Genomic DNA, 18994 nt, shown 5'->3' with positions numbered 1-18994 from the left:
AAGTCCTCAAGCTGGACACCAGTAGTCAGCGGAATACAACAAGGGTCCATACTCGGGCCACTACTGTTCAGCATATTTATCAATGACCTAGAAATAGGCCTGGAAAGCACAGTGTCAATCTTTGCAGATGATAATAAACTGTGTAGGGTAATTAATTTGGAAATAGATGTGGAGTCTCTGCAGAATGATTTATCTAAACTTGAAATCTGGGTGTCTAAATGGGGAATGAGGTTCAATATAGAAAAATGTAAGGTTATGCATTTCGGGACTAAAAACAAACTTTATCCTACATATTAAATGGGGAAAGTCTAGGGGTAACAGTATTGGAAAAAGATTTGGGGGGTACTCATTGATAATAGGCTTAATAACCGTATACAATATCAAAGCGCAGTAAAGAAGGCAAGTAAGGTGCTAGCGTGCATAAAATGGGGAATTGAGACAAGGGACGAGGATGTAATCCTGCCGCTGTACAAATCATTGGTACGTCCGCACCTGGATTATTGTGTTCAGTTTTGGCCACAACTGTATAAAAAAGATATCGGTTAACTCGAAAGGGTTCAAAGGCGAGCTAGTAAATTAATTAAAGGGCTAGAGGGACTGGATTACGAGGAAAGGCTTACTAAGATGAATATGTATACACTGGAAAAGAGGCGTCTAAGAGGACACATTATTAATATCTTCAAATATATAAAGGGACATTACAAAGAGTTATCAGAGGAATTGTTTATTAAAAGAACTCTGTTTAGGACACGTGGGCACTCGCTGAGGCTGGAGGAGAGAAAATTCCGTACGCAACGGAGGAAAGGGTTCTTTACTGTTAGGGCAATGAGGATCTGGAATTCCCTGCCAGGGAAGGTGGTAATGGCGGACTCTGTAAATGCATTTAAAAATGGATTGGATAAATTTCTGATTGAAAATGATATCCAAGGTTATAACATTTAAAATATTGATGTTGATAAACCGGGTGTAACATGATTTATAGTTGTTAACTAGTCATAAAACATTACTTCAGCAGGTACATTATAATCAACTCAACTTATTACAGAATACAGGTTGAACACAATGGGCATTTTGCCTCGAATCAACCTCAATTACTAGGTTACTATGTTACTATGTATTCCCAGTACAGTGGGTTTAATAATGAGGTAAACCTAATTTTTAGTATCTGGTACAAATTCCATTTAATATTGCAGGAAGTTACTGTAACATTTTGCCATAATGTTACTAACTGGTAATGGCATACCTCCCAACTTTTGTCTACTGTAATGAGGGACATCTGCGTGTGCCCGCCCGAAAAGGGGGCATAGCCTATGTAAAAGGTGGGTGGCTACACAGGAGGGCCAGCGATCGCTAGCCACACCCCCGTTTTCATCACTGAGGGGGCATGCCCAGCGCTCTGTGAGCTGCTGGCATGCCCCCTCTCCTCCTGTCTCCACTGAATAGATGCTCCCTAAGCAGAGCAGCGAGTGCAGGAGCCTCCCAACTGCCCCCATCCCACCGCGGGACACTAAGGCCCGTGGGTGGGACAGCGGGACAGTCCCAAAAAAACTGGACTGTCCCGCTAAAATCAGGACAGTTGGGAGGTATGGTGTAAATGACATGAAGGCCTCTGTAAGAGTAAATCACACAGTAACTTACAATTACACCATTTAAAAAAAAAATCACATTTTTAGACTCAAACTAAAATTGGCAGCATATCAAAACATCACCACCATGGGTTTAAGCCAGTAAGATAATTCCTTGTGAGCAAATTAACTTCAAAAAAAGTAAATTTCAATGAATGTACCTGTATGCATATGAAGAATTAAATATAAATACATTGTATATAATTAATAATTCCTGACCAATTATTAAATCTGTTGTCTGAATTGTAAAAGAATAATTGATCTCAAGAGTTTTTGGTCCCATGACATTTTTTGCATGGATAAATTGCTGCATGTGGATGGACCTGATCCTTGGAATGAGAGACGTGTGGGTCTGTGTCTCAGTGATTTCCTAGTCTCAATATTACAGCTGAGTGATCTCAGTTAAACCTGCACAGTAAGTACACAACTAGAATATAAGATATGGAAACACAGTTCCATGTATTCTGCTCAGTGTCTGATCTGCACTCAGAACAATCCACTATTGTCTCTTCTTATTGATGTTTGCTGCTGACACTTATTTTCCTATGGAACATTCTCTTTAACAGGTTTATATTCTACTATAGCTGCTGAGAATATAGTGTCAGACATCCCCCATATTCACTAACATTCTATGTACAAACATTGTGTAAATGACCATACGTTCTCTCTCTTCCCTGCCATCCATTATATTCTACAGGACTTCTGAGCATCCTGTCTGCCACTCACCCGTCTTCCCTGTCTTCTCTACTTCACAAGTTCCCCTGTTATTGGCCAATGTTACTTAGTTGTTTAGGGGTATATTTATTAAGGTGAATAAATTATTACAGTTATCTATTGTTAAGTGAGAGATTTCGGAACAAAGAATTTTGGTGAAGGGGGAAATGTTGGGAGGTTTTATCTGGTTAAACCTTTAATTACAGGAATACTTTCAGGTTTTAAAGACTTCTTCCTAGAACTGATTTGAGAAAGTATTGCTATGTTGCACAGCATAATACTGAATGCAGTTCTTACAATGGGCCTTTATCATATAAATTTCATAGGAATATTTAAAGTGCAAAAATATGGTATTAAAACAACAACAACAACAACAACAACAACAACAACAACAACAGCAACATAATGTGATGGGGATTGTGATGCACCAAGGTCTCCCTATGCAGGACCATGAGTGATAGGCTTGTGTGCACCAGTCCAGCAGCTTTCTCCTCAGATTTCATTTTTCCAAATCCCTATGAATTAAAGCAATAATATTTTATTTAATTCATCACTGTTTCTATGTAAACTCTTAGTTTAATTTTGGAAACGATTAGTCCAGAGGTTTCCAATCTCGATCCTCAAGGCACAGGAAATGGTCCAGGTTTTATGTATATCCATGCTTCACCACAGGTGACTTAATAAGCACCTCAATCGGTTTCATTTAACCATGTGTGCTGAGCCATGGATATCTGTAAAACCTGGACTGCTAGTATGCCTTGAGGGCAGGGTTTGGGAACCTCTGCTTTAGTCAATTTATCTGCATTTGCAAATCTTACTGAAAGTTTGTAATACAGGGTGATTCAAAAGTTGCAGTACACCCTTCTGTTTCAAAAACTGTACAGGAAATGGGAAAACTGAATATTCCAGTAAGGTATGGGTGAGGTGGGCTATTTTTTCTGGTAAGTACCGAACATGGGCGCCATCTTGAATCTAAGTCAGTTTTCCCATTTCCTGCACAGTTTTTGAAACAAAACGGTGTACTGTGACTTTTGAATCACCCTATATATTATGAGGATATACAAAGGTATGATGAGGATTATTTGCTATCAATGGTGGGCTGGGCAAGGGGCAGGGTGCCACCTGCCCCCCAGGCTGCCATATTTTACTGTTCAGGGCCACTGGTTGGCTGCAACTGCCTAGTGTTCCACATGCTTTGGCCGGGAGACAGGCAGCTCCATGGCCACTCCATATGTGTTATAACTACAAAAGAGTGACCACGCAGCATCTTCCATGTGTCTCCCAGCTAAGTCCAACTCAGAAGTCCATAGTCGGAGCCAGGGAGAAGCACCTGGGTGTAGATTTATGTTAATTATCAGTATGATATTGGGAAGGGTGCTTAAACCCCATCAGTGTTCACAGTCACTCATGCTTCTGATGAAGGACGTTTTGGTCCGAAACGCATTAAGCTGGTGATTGTGTACTAAGGGCCTAATTCAGACCAGATTGTTATTATCAAATGACTGCGCATGTGTACAGATCGTAATGTGCACAAACTGGGAATTAAATCAGCATCTTTTTTGATCGCTAGGTGAACGCAGGTTGATTGACAGGAAGCGGACATTTGTGGGTGGTAACTGCCCATTTTCTGTGAGTGACATGAGAAATGCAGACGTTCCCAAGCGTTTTCAGGGAGGGTGTGTGACGTCAGCTCCGGCCCCAATCAGGCTGTTGTTTTCGCACTGTAGGAGTATGCACCATTCAACGGTGAGTGAGCTGCGAACGGATTTGCAGGTGACCGGCGTTTGCAAAGCTTTTTGCACGGTGTACGCAGACTTGCACGGGGCAGATTTTCACTCTGGCTGGGTGGCGACTATCCGATCTCAAACCTCTGCATAATTCGTAGATTAGTGATCAGGTCTGAATTAGGCCCTAAGATCGGAGAATGCTGAAGGTTATCCATGACCGCTGTTTGAACTGTGCCTGTTTGGTTTCTGGGACCTGGGGGCTGTCCAGTGACTGCAGGGTGAGATCCGTGGGTTCCTGAAACAAGCTTGCTCCGTTGGTTCACCTGTTGGTGATACAGTATATGCTTTCTGTGTTTTTATGAAATGTGAGTGCATTGAGTAAATAAAAATACTTTCTTGTGCTATTGAAGGTGTTGCACTATTATATCCTTTTTCCTTTATGAGGTGCCGTGGATCGACACTGAGATACGGATTCATGAAATATATGAACATCAGAATTGTTTATTACAAGTAATTATCCACAAATGAAATTGTGAGTTGTACTCCTATTTTGTGGACATTCACCCAGAATTTTTATTTGCACTTGTGGACTATTTTATTTCCCAATGCAGAAACCTATTTAGAGCGCTGCTGTCCCAGAACAGAATCAATTAAAACAATACTTTATATAATAAAAAGTTTTATTTTACATATAATACACACGGCCGGTGTGGCACAATTAACTATCACATCTATAAAATCATTCCTGCAGTTCTCATGAACAACATAATTACTGCAATACTTGATATTAAAACTTCAGCTGATTCTATCTCTGTTACTCATACTGTAACAATTGTTACTGATCTCCGCAGTCCAATGTAACAATATTCAACAGACACTTTAATAACTTTATGGGCCAGATGCATCATCGCTTGGAAAGTGATAAAATGGAGAGGGAAAAAGTACCAGCCAATCAGCTCCTAACTACCATTTTTCAAACACAGCCTGTGACATGGCAGTTAGGAGCTGATTGGCTGGTACTTTTTCACTCTCCATTTTATCACTTTCCAAGCGATGATGCATCTAGCCCTATGTATCAATCCTCTGACTGAATGAATGAAAATGTCCGTGTATTACTAAGATCCACTCTCTGTCCACATTGAATGTTCCAGTAATAAATCCAATCGTCAGTCAGTTAAATCTCTCAGATGTTAATGGTGACTTAATGCAATCGTCACAACGGTTAGATGGTTCCTGATCTTAAATTATTAGAACCTGCAGAGATGTAGTATGATCAAACATGTTGCTCTTACATTAAGCAAATGGTCCCCAGGTGAGTGCTCCAAAGTGTAGCGTGGGTGAATTGCGGTGAACTCTCACATTTATCTCACCCGCTCCAGCCGAGCAGTGTTAGTGAGGTCTCCTTCGGCCCACTGGATAGCAGCTCCCTCCGGCAGACCTGATGCACAATAACACAGCAACCTCAGGCGTCTCTAACTCCTCTTTACGCGTTTCTCTGCCTTAAATGATCAGCGGCTTCCTCAGAAGAATAACATTCCCTCCTCAGGCTCAAGTTTGAATAGTCGGGGAATGCCCACTTTACTACCGCCACTCAATTACGCAGGCGCACTCCTGTACGCTCCATCTGCGTCTCACTAACCGGATATGGACTTAATAAGATCTAAAATTACTTCTCCGTCTGTTGAAAAACACTTAATACAGTACATACACATTAATACATAAATCTATGAATAGATTTAAACATACAGTAGAATCTCACCGAGATACCAATAATAAAAATGTATATATAAAATGTTTTCTTTTTATATAAAAAAAAACATATAAATAAATAATCATCATAATAAAACAAAATCAATTGAATACTTTTATTTCCCTTTGGTTTGGACTGAACAAGCGCTAAATCGTGCACATTTCAAATTTATTGGTGGAAGTCTGCAGTGTACGTATTAGCTGCTATTTCAGTGTTTTGCGCATACAGTCAACGTCAGACTGGGGCATGTAGGGCCCACCGGGGGAATACAGTGGTAGGGGGCCATGTTAGGGATGTGGCAAGTCCGCAGAGGGGGCGTGGCCTGCCACCTCATTGGTTTGACTAACCATTAGAGAGTGCAACATCTGGTCCCCTTCATAAATATATACAGTATATTCAGCTGCTGCATGCATGATAATGTACCAGATTAATAACAGATTAATAACAGCAATGCACTGTAGAAAATACACCATAGTCCAGTATAAGGTAACATATGTATAATGTATAATTCAAGTGCACAGGGACAGCAGTTATCACTACCGCTGTCCCTGTGTGCAGGGGCAAATTTAGGGGTCAGGCTGTCCCCAGGCATAACATAGGGGGTCATTCTGAGTTGATCACTAGTAGAAAATGTTCGCTGCGAATCGATGATACAAAAAAAAGGCACTTCTGTGCATGCGTATGCGGCGCAATGCGCATGCGCGACGTACTTTCACAACGGCTGAAGTAGTTTCACACAAGGTCTAGCGAAGCTTTTCAGTTGTACTGCTGACCGCAGAGTGATTGACATGAAGAGGGCGTTTCTGGGTGTCAACTGACCGTTTTCAGGGAGTGTGTGAAAAAACGCAGGCGTGCCAGGAAAAACGCAGGCGTGGCTTGCCGAACGCAGGGCGTGGTTATGACGTCAAAACAGGAACTGAACAGTCTGAAGTGATCGCAAGCGCTGAGTAGGTCAGGAGCTACTCTGACACTGCACAAAATTATTTTGTAGCCGCTCTGTGATCCTTTCGTTTGCACTTCTGCTAAGCTAAAATACACACAGAGGGCAGCGGCTTAGCATTTGCACGGCTGCTAAAAGCAGCTAGCGAGCGAACAACTCGGAATGAGGGCCATAGTTGGTCACCACCATCACATCACTACCCTCTTTGCCCTCCTCATGTCTAGGCCCGTCCCAATGTCTCTAGATCTGGCATGTCAAACTCGTGGCCCTCCATTTGTTGTGAAACTACAAATCCCAGCATGCTTTGCCAGTATACCTTCCACTGATCAGCTGGTAAAGCATGCTGGGACTTGTAGTTTCCCAACAGCTGGATGACCATGAGTTTGACATGCCTGCTCTAGATCATCAAAGCAGACCCGACCTCACCTCCCACTTCCTCCTGCAACAAAATTTACTGTCCTTTGATTCCCCCATTCTTCCCCTACCAGATGAAAAATACAGTAGTATGCTAAGTCAAGTGATGACTAAAAAAAAAAGTATCACTTGCCTCATATGGCTGTGCCGCCCCTTAGAGAGTGTCACCCCTGGGCACGTGCCTCATGTGCCTAGTGGGAAATTAACTGCTGCCTGCGTGTTACGTTTAGTATTTAGCAGGGATATTAATGCATACAGTAGGTTGCGATAATGAATATAGTGTTAGATGTCAACAGAAATATATTCACATTACCAGTTTGCTGTTGTGCTAAACAGCATTCTCAAATGTGGTTTCAGTGTTAATGTGCAAACCCTGAAGAGGAGCAATAAGTTGTTTCTAAACAAGCTGTCAGTTTTTCAAGGAAATTACTAATATAACTGATAAAATCAAATCAATATCTTCCTCAGCTAGAGGATGAGAAAGACATTGATACCTTCAATGACCTATAGGGGTAATTCAATTAGAAGTGATGTGTTAGTGATGCCGGTGAGGTGATACTGTGGTGACGTTTGAGTGATAGCAACAGCACTCTACTGTACATTGCCCATATAATCGTGGATTTGGAGTCTGATTTTAAATGTATTTATTCTGTGGTGGCCAGTGTTATGCTCTCGGTATAAAACAGAGGATACTAGAATAGTCACTGGGGCTTGTAGATTTAGTATTTGGTCACAACTCTTCGACATATGAATTGTTTATATATTGAAAATGGATTCTTAAACCACCCACACATTAGAAAAACCACTCTTGCAAGATCTTAGTTACACTCATTTTTACGTTGCACTTTGCTGGATGCATGCCAGTGTATGGGTATAAACCAGGATTGCATCAGATATTCTTACAGAACATCTTAATTAAACAAGAATATACAGGTGTGACTAACGTAAAGTACTGTACGCCCATGCTGAATAACGATGGATAAATGGGCCATGCAGATTGTAACACTACATTAACATTGTGTGTTTCTTGTGCTCTACCCCAGACCCTTTCAAATTCTTTAAAGTACACTGCCTGGGAGCCCAACTCCTCTAGGAAACAGGTTCCAGACTGTGCACTTGAATTATATATTATGCATAAATTACCTTAAACTGCACAGGGCTATGGTGTATTTTCTACAGTACACTGCAGTTATTAATGTGGTACATTATCATACATGCACTAGCTGTATTTACTATATATATTTATCAAGGGGCCCAGACTGTGTACTTTCTAATGGTTATCCCAACCTCTGCAGTGGTTGGCCACACCCCCTCTAGAGTCTGGCCACACCCTTAAACATGGGCCCCTACCACTGCATTCCACCGGTGGGCCCTTCCTGCCCAAGTCCGACACTGATCACCTATTATGTATATTGTGCATGGGCCAAATGTAATAGAGTGAGAGTTTGAAAAAGTGAGAGATTTGGTAAGGTTTTGCAGTTTTTTTTAAAGTGGCAATCATTTACACGGCAAGATCAACCTGGTTTTGCAGTGTAAGTGATTGCCTCTTTAAAAAAAAATGAAAAACCTTCCCATATCTCTCACTTTCTGACACTCTCACTCTGTATATAAACTACTACATTTGGCCCCTTATCTCTGTTGTGCATTGAGAATATTCTGCAACTCTCCCATTTGTACGCAATAAACTTTTTTTTTTGTAACCTTAATCAGGTACAAACACAAAGACTGCGCAGCAATCCACCAATAAAATACATTTGTTAAAGTCTCAAATGTCCATAAAATCCAAAAGTATTTATTAAAACAAGCATATTACACATACAAAGTGATGACACATAGAAAGCGGGCAAGCAACATATTCTGTCTGTACCATTTCATATATAAACCGCAGACCAGAAATAATTTACTATGAATAGCTTCAATATTCTCCATGCAATGAAAAAAGACATTAGTCCAGCATAATGTCCATAAAGTAATTAAGATTATTGGAAATGGGTTTAACTGAAAATTAAACTGCGCTTAAATATGTATAGTTTCTGGTGTCCATCGTTACTTCATTATAGAAGTTAATTAGTTCCACTTTTTAATGCCACTTAATGTATATATTATCACCCCCAGATGATGTTAAATATGACTGATACAGTGTAACCTGTTTACAATTGGAGAGGTTCTTAATATAATGACCTCAGTGTTTTATATGTTCAGTACCTTGGATGTTTCGGGCAAAGTGGATGAACCATTCTGCTAGTTTACCGGTGTTACCCGGCAACTTCCTGAGTAGATGGTCTTTTTGTAGACCCTTCATCTTCCACTGTCCTGCATCTTAGGAGTACTGGACAAACAGGAGTAAGACGCTCTTGGCCAATGGAAGCCGGGGCTCCCTGTTTAGAAGGTAAGCAGCTCTCAGCTTCATTTTCTGTCATGGTTACATACTTAGAAAATAAAGTTCATTTGATTTAAATTCTACTGCATACATTGTCTGAAGTTCCACATAGACACGCATTATTCTGTATGATGGAAAATATATATATATTTTTTTTAAATGTCAGTAACTTTAACTTTTTCTAGCTTAAAAATAATAATGAAGGATATTAAAAAATCTGCATTCAACATCTTTGTTTTTATATGAAGTTAAAAAATAAAATAAAAAATATTCTTTTGCAAGAAGAGTTAATATAGAATCAATATAAAATTAAACAATAGCTGTTAACAGATGAAGTAAAAAGAAATACTGCAGCCTACAGGGTTACATATTGCTGCCTTTGCACATACAGTAGATGTAGAACATATAAAAAAACTAGCTGAATACCCATGCTTTGTTACTGAATTTAAAGTATTTCCGTGCATGCAACTTTAATTTTGAAGGACTTCCTGGTAAATACATTTTTAGTCTTTTCTTAAGGCTGGAGAATGACCAGGCTCTCAGAGCAGCTGACTCTGGAACAGGCAACATACAACTGGCCATTGGAGAAGCAGTAATGCCTCAGATCCACACCAGCCACTTTCACACTCTGCCCCTGAGCTTTGTTACTGGTCATGACGAAGCAGACCTTTACCGGGAACTGCAGCCATTTGAACTGGAAATAGTAGTCTGATGGGATCAGAGGAATTCTCGGAAAAAAGACCCCTGGCTGATGTCTGTGAATAATTGTCACTTCAATTACATATTTGTGCAGAGTCTTCACCTGCTGCAGCCTGGGTATCATTGCACAGTTTGGGTGGATTAAAGTTGCGTAAAAGCATTATGGGGGCACCGACCTTGAGATAAGTAAATGAGGTAGTATACCATGTGGGTTCAGAGTATGAAGAAACTCTACAGGGTAATGAATGGTGTCCTCCACCACGGAATCAAGTGACTCGTACCTAACCATATTAGTAGCCAGCTTCTTCAACAGAGTGTTGTTGATGTTAACTGCTGAGTCGTTTGTTGGAGTGAGAATAGCCCTCTTCCTCAGCCAAGAGATGCTTTTACCTCCATTCTCATTCAGGGCTGGGTAGATCCTCTCAGTCAAAGCGTTCAAGTTATAGACTAAATCGCATGGACCCTCTCCTTCCTCCAACAATTTTACATCCCCTATTTTAAGGAGTAATTCAGAAAACTCCTCTGTTTTCAAGATGCCTTTAAGGTGCACTCGCATGTTGACCATCAAGGAAAGGACGTGGACTCTAGGCCATATGTAGGCTGACTTGAGGCATGCCTTTTTCTTGTCACCACATGTCCCCCACGGCACAACAGGTACTTAGGCACTTAATTTGGTAACATTTGTATGCAAAATGCAAATGTTAATCTTATCTGGCTTAAGAGATAATGAAGTATTTATTAAAAAAGATACATTTCACCCCTTTTCACCCCTTTTGGGGATGGAATTTTGACAAAACTCTTCTACTGGGCGCTTACGTCACAAAACGAAGCTAGTGTCCAAATTTCAAGTTCCTAGTCCTCATGGTTCCAGAGATGTTATGATGAGTCAGTGGGTCAGTCAGTGGTATATGGCTTTTATATATGTAGATGATACACTGTGGTGCTGTATAAAAAGATTAAATGGGTTAGAGTGAGATGTATGATAAGGAAAAAAGTAAGTCTTGACTTTCCACCTTATTGGACTGCAATATTATTATTATTATTATTATTATTATACTAAATCATTTATTTAAACATGAAATTACGCTAATCTAAACATTTCCCCATATACTCTGATGGAATTTACCCATGTTAAATATTCTAGAAATTAAGGTTTGAAAAACGCGTGCTGACATTTTTTTTATCTTTTTTTGATAAACATAATTTATTGTCCAACTTATTGTACATTGTAATTACTTAGTACACTGTGATGGACACCAAGAACCGGACACTGGCCACGGAATTCTTACTGCTGGGATTTTCCAATGACTTTAAGATTAACAATGTTCTGTTTGTTCTCTTTTTGCTGATCTACCTTGTAGCTGCCAAAGCTAATGCTCTTACAATATTTATCATCGCTAATAACCCGCAGTTACACATTCCAATGTACTTTTTTCTCTGCGTGTTGTCCTTTCTGGACCTAGGTTTTATATCAACTGCTGTTCCTAGATTACTTGCAGACCTTGTTTCTCTTCATGGCTTTATTTCGTACAGCGCCTGCACTGCACAGTTCTACACTTTACTGCTTATGGCCGGTACGGAATATCTCCTTCTTGCCCTCATGGCTTATGATCGATATGTTGCCATCTGCCGTCCCCTCCTCTACCCGGTGCTGATGAGATGGAGCACTTGCTATCGTCTAACAGCCATTATGTGGTTAATGAGCTTTATCATATTCATTGTCCCACCACTTGCAAACCCTGTGGCTCTATGTTACCCGAATCAGATCAATCACTTCATGTGCGAGGCCCTAGCAGTCATTCAGTTGGTCTGTAATAATATCCTGCAGAGTGAAATTATATTAGTTATTACATGTTTTGTAGCTCTCCTCATTCCTTTTGTGTTCATTATTGTGTCATATGTTCTTATTATATCCTCGATAATGAAGATTCACTCAACAGGAAGAGCTAAAGCTTTCTCTACATGTTCCTCCCATTTTATGGTGGTATTTTTATACTACGGCACAGCGATGGTCATGTACTTTGGGCCAACAAGCCAGTACTCAACAAACCAGGGAAAATATATCACTTTATTTTCTTGTATTATATGTCCAACACTGAACCCTTTCATTTACAGGAGCATTAAAATGATGCAAAGAAAGATCTGGTTAAAATTAAAATGTTCACACAGTAGGAGATGAAGATTCTGTATGTGCACTGTATGTGTCTCTATAAAACATAAGAACGTGGAGTACAAAGTACTATTCTAGCAGCTTTACCCATGTACTAGCTGGTGCAGGCTTATTTTACTGTAGAACTTCATTCTGTGGTTCCAGTATAGTCAATTATACAAAAAGAACCAAACAGTTGTAAGCTGACTGCATTGGCTCAGTGGATTCACTGTGACTGGTAATGACTTCCTATTGGAAGCAGTGTCAGACTGGGACATATAGGGCCCACCGGGGGAATACAGTGGTAGAGGCCCATGTTAAGAGGTGTGGGCAGTTTCTAGAGGGGGTGTGCCCAGCCGTCACATTGGTGTGCCTAACTATTTGGCATGTGTTAGTCCCCTAGATAAATATATACAGTAAAGACTGTAGAGCATGCATGATAATGTACTAGATTAGTAACAGCACAGTCTGGAACCTGATCCCTAGAGGAGGGGGTGCGTCCGGTATCCACCATTAGTTCAGTGGGACTTGTTTGAGGTACTGTGTCCCCGGTATCAAATCCCATCTAAGTTCCACTTCACTAGGCAGGCGATACCGAGAATGTACAAAGACGTCAGAAAAAGTTTCCTCAGTATCCTACAAAATGAAGTTGTACCCACTGTCCATTTAAACATGGACATGTGGACAATTGGAACAGGGCAGACTAAGGACTATATGACTGTGACAGCCCACTGGGTAGATGTATGGCCTCCCACAGCAACAACAGCAGCGGCGGCACCAGTAGCAGCATCTTGCAAACGCCAACTCATTCCTAGGCAGGCTACGCTATGTATCACCGCTTTCCGTAAGAGGCACACTGCTGACAACATCTTACGGAAACTTAGGGACATCATTGCACAATGTCTTACCCCAATTAGACTCTCCTGGGGATTTGTGATATCGGACACATTGTGCATACATTATATGTGGGCAAATTCCAGCACGCCCCATGTTTTGCACATACAATTCATTTGGTGGTGCAGAATTTTTTGAAAAATTACAGGGGCATGCAGTAGATGCTGACGGTGGCCCCAAAAATTGCAGGCCACTTTTGGCATTCAGCCACCGCATGCTGAAGACTGGAGCGCCATCAAACGCTCCTGAACCTGCCCTGCCATCACCTGAAGCAAGAGGTGGTAACGAGGTGTAATTCCGCACTCTATATGCTTCATAGGATGGAGTAGCAGCAAAAGGCCATTCAAGCCTATACATCCACCTACGATATAGGAAAAGGAGGGGGAATGCACCTGACTCAAGTGCAGTGGATAATGATTTCCATCTTGTGCAAGGTTCTCCAACCCTTCGAACTTGCCACACGTGAAGTCAGTTCAGACACTGCCAGCTTGAGTCAGGTCATTCCCCTCATCAGGCTTTTGCAGAAGCAGCTGGAGAAATTGAAGGAGGAGCTAAGATGGAGCGATTCCGCAAAGTATGTGGGACTTGTGGATGGATCCCTTCATTGACTTTGCCAGGATTCAAGGGTGGCCAATCTGTTGAAATCAGAGCACTACATTTTGGCCACCGTGCTCGATCCTAGGTTTAAAGCCTACGTTGTATCTCTCTTTTCAGCAGACACAAGTCTGCAGAGGTACAAAGACCTGCTGGTGAGAAAATTGTCAACTCAAGCGGAACGTGACCCATCAACAGCTCCTCTTTCATTTTCTCCCGCAACTGGGGCTGCGAGGAAAAGGATAAGATTTCCTAGCTCATCCTCTGGCGGTGATGCAGGGCAGTCAGGAGCGAGTGTTGACATCTGGTCCGGACTGAAGGACCTGCCAACGATTACTGACATGTCTACTGTCACTGCATATGATTCTGTCACCATTGAAAGAATGGTGGAGGATTATATGAGTGACAGCATCCAAGTAGTCATGTCAGACAGTCCGTTCGTATACTGGAAGGAAAAAGAGGCAATTTGGATGCACTTGCACAAACTGGCTTTATTTTACCTAAGTTGCCCCCCCTCCAGTGTGTACTCCGAAAGAGTGTTTAGTGCAGCCGATAACCATGTCAACGATTGGCATAGGAGGTTACTTCCACAAAATGTGGAGAAGATGATGTTCATCAAAATTAATTATACATTCCTCCAGGAAGACCTTTACCAGCAATTGCCTCCAGAAAGTACACAGGGACCTGTGATGGTGGATTCCAGTGGGGACGAATTAATACTCTGTGAGGGGAAGGATGTAGACAGTGAAACGGGTGAGAAATCTTAGGATGAGGATGAGGTTGACATCTTGCCTCTGTAGAGCAAGTTTGTGCAAGGAGAGATTGATTGCTTCTTTTTTGGTGGGGGCCCAAACAAACCAGTCATTTCAGCCACAGTTGTGTGGCAGACCCTGTCGCTGAAACGATTGGTTTGTTAAATTGTGCATGTCCTGTTTATACAACATAAGGGTGGGAGGGAGGGACAATTCCATCTTGCACCTCCTTTACTACTTTGCATGATGTGCTGTTTGTTAGTTTATTTAAGTGCCATCCTGTCTGAAACTGCAGTGCCACTCCTAGATGGGCCAGGTGTTTGTGCCGCACACTTGTGTCGCTTAGCTTAGTCATCCAGCGACCTAATTGCACCTCTTTTTCTTCTTTACATCATGTACTGTTTGGGGCCTAGTTTCTTTAAGTGCCATCCTGTCTGCCACTCCAATGCTACTCCTAAATGGGCCAGGTGTTTGTGCCGCACACTTGTGTCGCTTAGCTTAGTCATACAGCCACCTCGGTGCAACCTTTTGGCCTAAAAACAATATTGTGAGGTGTGAGGTGTTCAGAATAGACTGGAAATGAGTAAAAATGAATGTTATTAAGGTTAGTAATACCGTAGGATCAAAATTACCCTAAAATTATGTGATTTTAGCTGTTTTTATGTTTTTTTCAAAAATCATCCAGATCAAAGACCAAAACTAAAACACGAAAGTGTGGTTTTGGCAAAACCAACCCAAAACCAAAACACGAGCTGGGAATTAGAACCAAAACCAAAACACAAAACATGAAAAGTGATTTTAAAACAGATGTTTTACATATCTTTAATTTAATTTCTATAAAAAAACAACATTATCCAAAATGTATGCATACTTTGCAAACAACTATAACACATAATGGTGGTCATTCCGAGTTGTTTGCTCGCTATATGCTTTTAGCAGCATTGCAAACGCTAGGCCGCCACCCTCTAGGAGTGTATCTTAGCTTAGCAGAATAGCAAACGAAAGATTAGCAGAACTGCTACTAAATAATTCCTTGCAGTTTCTGAGTAGCTCCAGACCTACTCCTAGATTGCGATCACCTCGGTCCGTTTAGTTCCTGGTTTGACGTCACAAACATGCCCTGCGTTCGGCCAGCCACTCCCCCGTTTCTACAGCCACTCCTGCGTTTTTACCTGGAACGCCTGCGTTTTTTAGCACACTCCCTGAAAACGGCCAGTTTCCGCCCAGAAACACCCACTTCCTGTCAATCACACTACGATCACTCGAGCGTTGAAAAAACGTCACTCGAGCTTGTGTAAATCTACTAAGTTTTATGTAAAATTACTAAGCGCATGCGCATGGTACGCAGCGCATTTTCCACCTAATCGCTGCGTTGCGAAATACGGCAACGAGCGAACAACTCGGAATGACCACCCATGTGACTAACAAACTTACAAATATCACCACCTCTCTTTCATTTGGGAAATATACACTACAGATTTAAACACATTATGGTAGGGATACTATTTATGCAGAATACCCAAATACTGTAACATATTAAAGTTTGGTGTGCATAATTCTCCAACAAAAGTCATGACAAATTTATCATGAAATTTACTGAAAAAATAAAGACCAAAAAAAACACCTTCTCAACATACATTTCAGTGTTGTCAGCATACACATTTAAATTTTGTTTTAATAAAAACATGCTTCATTATTACTGACCAATACATGTAAAAAATGCACAGTACAAAGCATACTAAAAACAATTTACATATTTGTGCATCTTCAAAATTAATATATTAAAAAACACAATTTACCAGCCTTCCTGGACTGATCTGAGTCCTGGACATAAGTCTCCCTCACTACTTCCAGAGGAATCCAGTTCTGCAAGGGCTCCTCATACTCTAAAAAGGTGGTGACAATAGGATGCCCACCTCCTGTTTGCCGTGCAGACTTGGCCTCCTTGGCCATTTTGGCTTTCACACACCGCTTAATATCGTAAAACCTCTTTCTACATGTCTCCTCGGTTCACCTCACCAAGTCCTCACTATTAACAGCATCAACCACCTTCTACCAGATGGCTGATTTTTTTATGGGATGAGACCTTAGCAGCCTCTGGCCCAAAAAGCTGCCAATGGTACCTCATAATCACCTGCACCAGGGCCACATTTTCATCAAAAGTGAATTTAACATTGTGCCCTGTCTTGGTCCTGGTGCATGGCTGTGGAACCACTTCACTCTCACTAGAGGACTCAGGCGCATCCTCTGCCACCTCCTCCCCCTCACCTCATCTCACTAACCTCCTCTGCCTCACCTCCCTCAGTAACCTCCTCCATCTCACCTCCCTCCCTCACTTCCTCCACCCTCACCTCTCTCACTCACCTCCTCCAACTCACCTCCCTCACTCACCTCCTCCACCTCACTAACCTCTGCATGTGACATACTTAAGACAAACAACACAGAACAATCAAAAATAAAGATGAACAAAACACACTCCTCCTCTACCTCTACACAGCACAACACACACACACACACACACACACACACACACACACACACACACACACTAACAAGAGACTAAATGAATAAGAGTTAGAAAATATTACAAATTAATAACTAACAATACAACAATAAAGACAAGACAACTTTACAACACAATACAGAAATCAGAATTCTAAAAATAGAAAAGCACTACACTCGCCAACTCCTCAGACCACAATCTCTCACCTCTCCACTACCTAAACCCACGAGGTGCGGAAGGTTTGGGGCATATTTATATGGCTGCACTTTGACACTCCCATGTATTCTACACAGCCAATCACGCATCACCTTCAAAATTGAAAATAAATGTAAAAAACACACTGTCCACAAACCACTGCCGCACTTAAAAAATCCGAATCATGCATCCAAATATCCATGTTCGGCCGAACACAAACACATACGGCCGCAAAACACATACCTGAAATACGAATGACATTCACATCGAAAAATATGATTTCAACAAACACGGTAGCTTAGTAAATTACCGAATTCAAATTAAAAAAGTTGCAATTTTGCACGGCCGATATCAGTCGACTTCTATTTCAACTGAAATCAGCAGAAATACGAATCTTAGTAAATATACCCCTTTGTGTGTACACTCTGTGCAATGCATGCACCATAGGGGTTTCTATGGATTTCCACACAAATATCCCTCAGCTACATAAATATTGCCATTGTGTGAGACTCTAAACAGGCCAACAGAAATAAATGGAGAAGTTTCAATGGTCAAAAGAGATAATTATCTATGACTTCATTGCAAGATTTTCTTTGTTGATTGTGTATTTTTATTTTTAATTTATTTATTGTAAAAATATATATATGTATATTTTGATGCAATTTTATAATAAAAACATACAAAACAAGCCCAATGCTACTTGAGGTAGGAAATGTCTTCGGTAAAACATTCCGATGTGGCTTAACAAGAAGATCGAGACAGAAATGGATAAAAAGAAGTGTGCTTTCAAAGCATTTAAATCTAATGGAAAGTAGGAGTCATTCCAGTATTACAAGGAATGCAATAAAAAATGCAATAAAGCAATAAGAGCAGCTAAAATGGAAACTGAAAATCAAATCGCTACAGAGAGTAAAACCAATCCTAAAAGTTTTTTAAACACATAAACAGTAAAAGGTTAAAAAAGGAGAACATAGGTCCAATAAAAGATGAATTTGGAGTATTGCTAAATGATGACGAAATAAAAGCGGAAATATTGAACACATTTTTTTTCATCAGTATTCACCAGAGAAGAACTGATGGCGGGAGTGGCATAACGATAGTGACAGTAATGATTCATGGTGATAATGTCTATATTATCTTAAAACACAAAGCTATACCTCTTGATACACTTTTACCGTTGAGCCGCTATTGCCGCAAGACTTAATACACGTGCTATGCACTCTGTACGCTATTTGCGTACCAATGCCCCGTACGTGGTACGTACTTGGCGTACACACGCTGCGCTGATAGTACAGAGTACGCACAGCACACGCACACACAATTGATAACCTTAAAACCTTGTTAATGATACAATGTAATGATTTGATTATACTTTAAACCTTTAACAGCCAAGTACTGCAACGATGTTATACCTTAAACCTTAAGTAGCGCTGACGGTATAAAGTACCCGCAGTGCGTACACCTTATCAAAACTTATACACCTTATACAGATAAATACACTTTAAAACCCTGCAGGAAAGTGAGGACACTACACCGGTTTGATGTTGAAACCACAGGGTTCTAAGGCCACTGTGGATTAATTCCAAAAGGCAAAACAATACAAGTTATACACTACAGGCTAACAAGATAAGTCTAAACAGAATAATGGCTACAGAGAA

This window comes from Pseudophryne corroboree, chromosome 4 (assembly GCF_028390025.1).
Source record: "Pseudophryne corroboree isolate aPseCor3 chromosome 4, aPseCor3.hap2, whole genome shotgun sequence".
NCBI lineage: Eukaryota > Metazoa > Chordata > Amphibia > Anura > Myobatrachidae > Pseudophryne > Pseudophryne corroboree.
Note: the sequence above shows the minus strand (reverse complement) of the source record.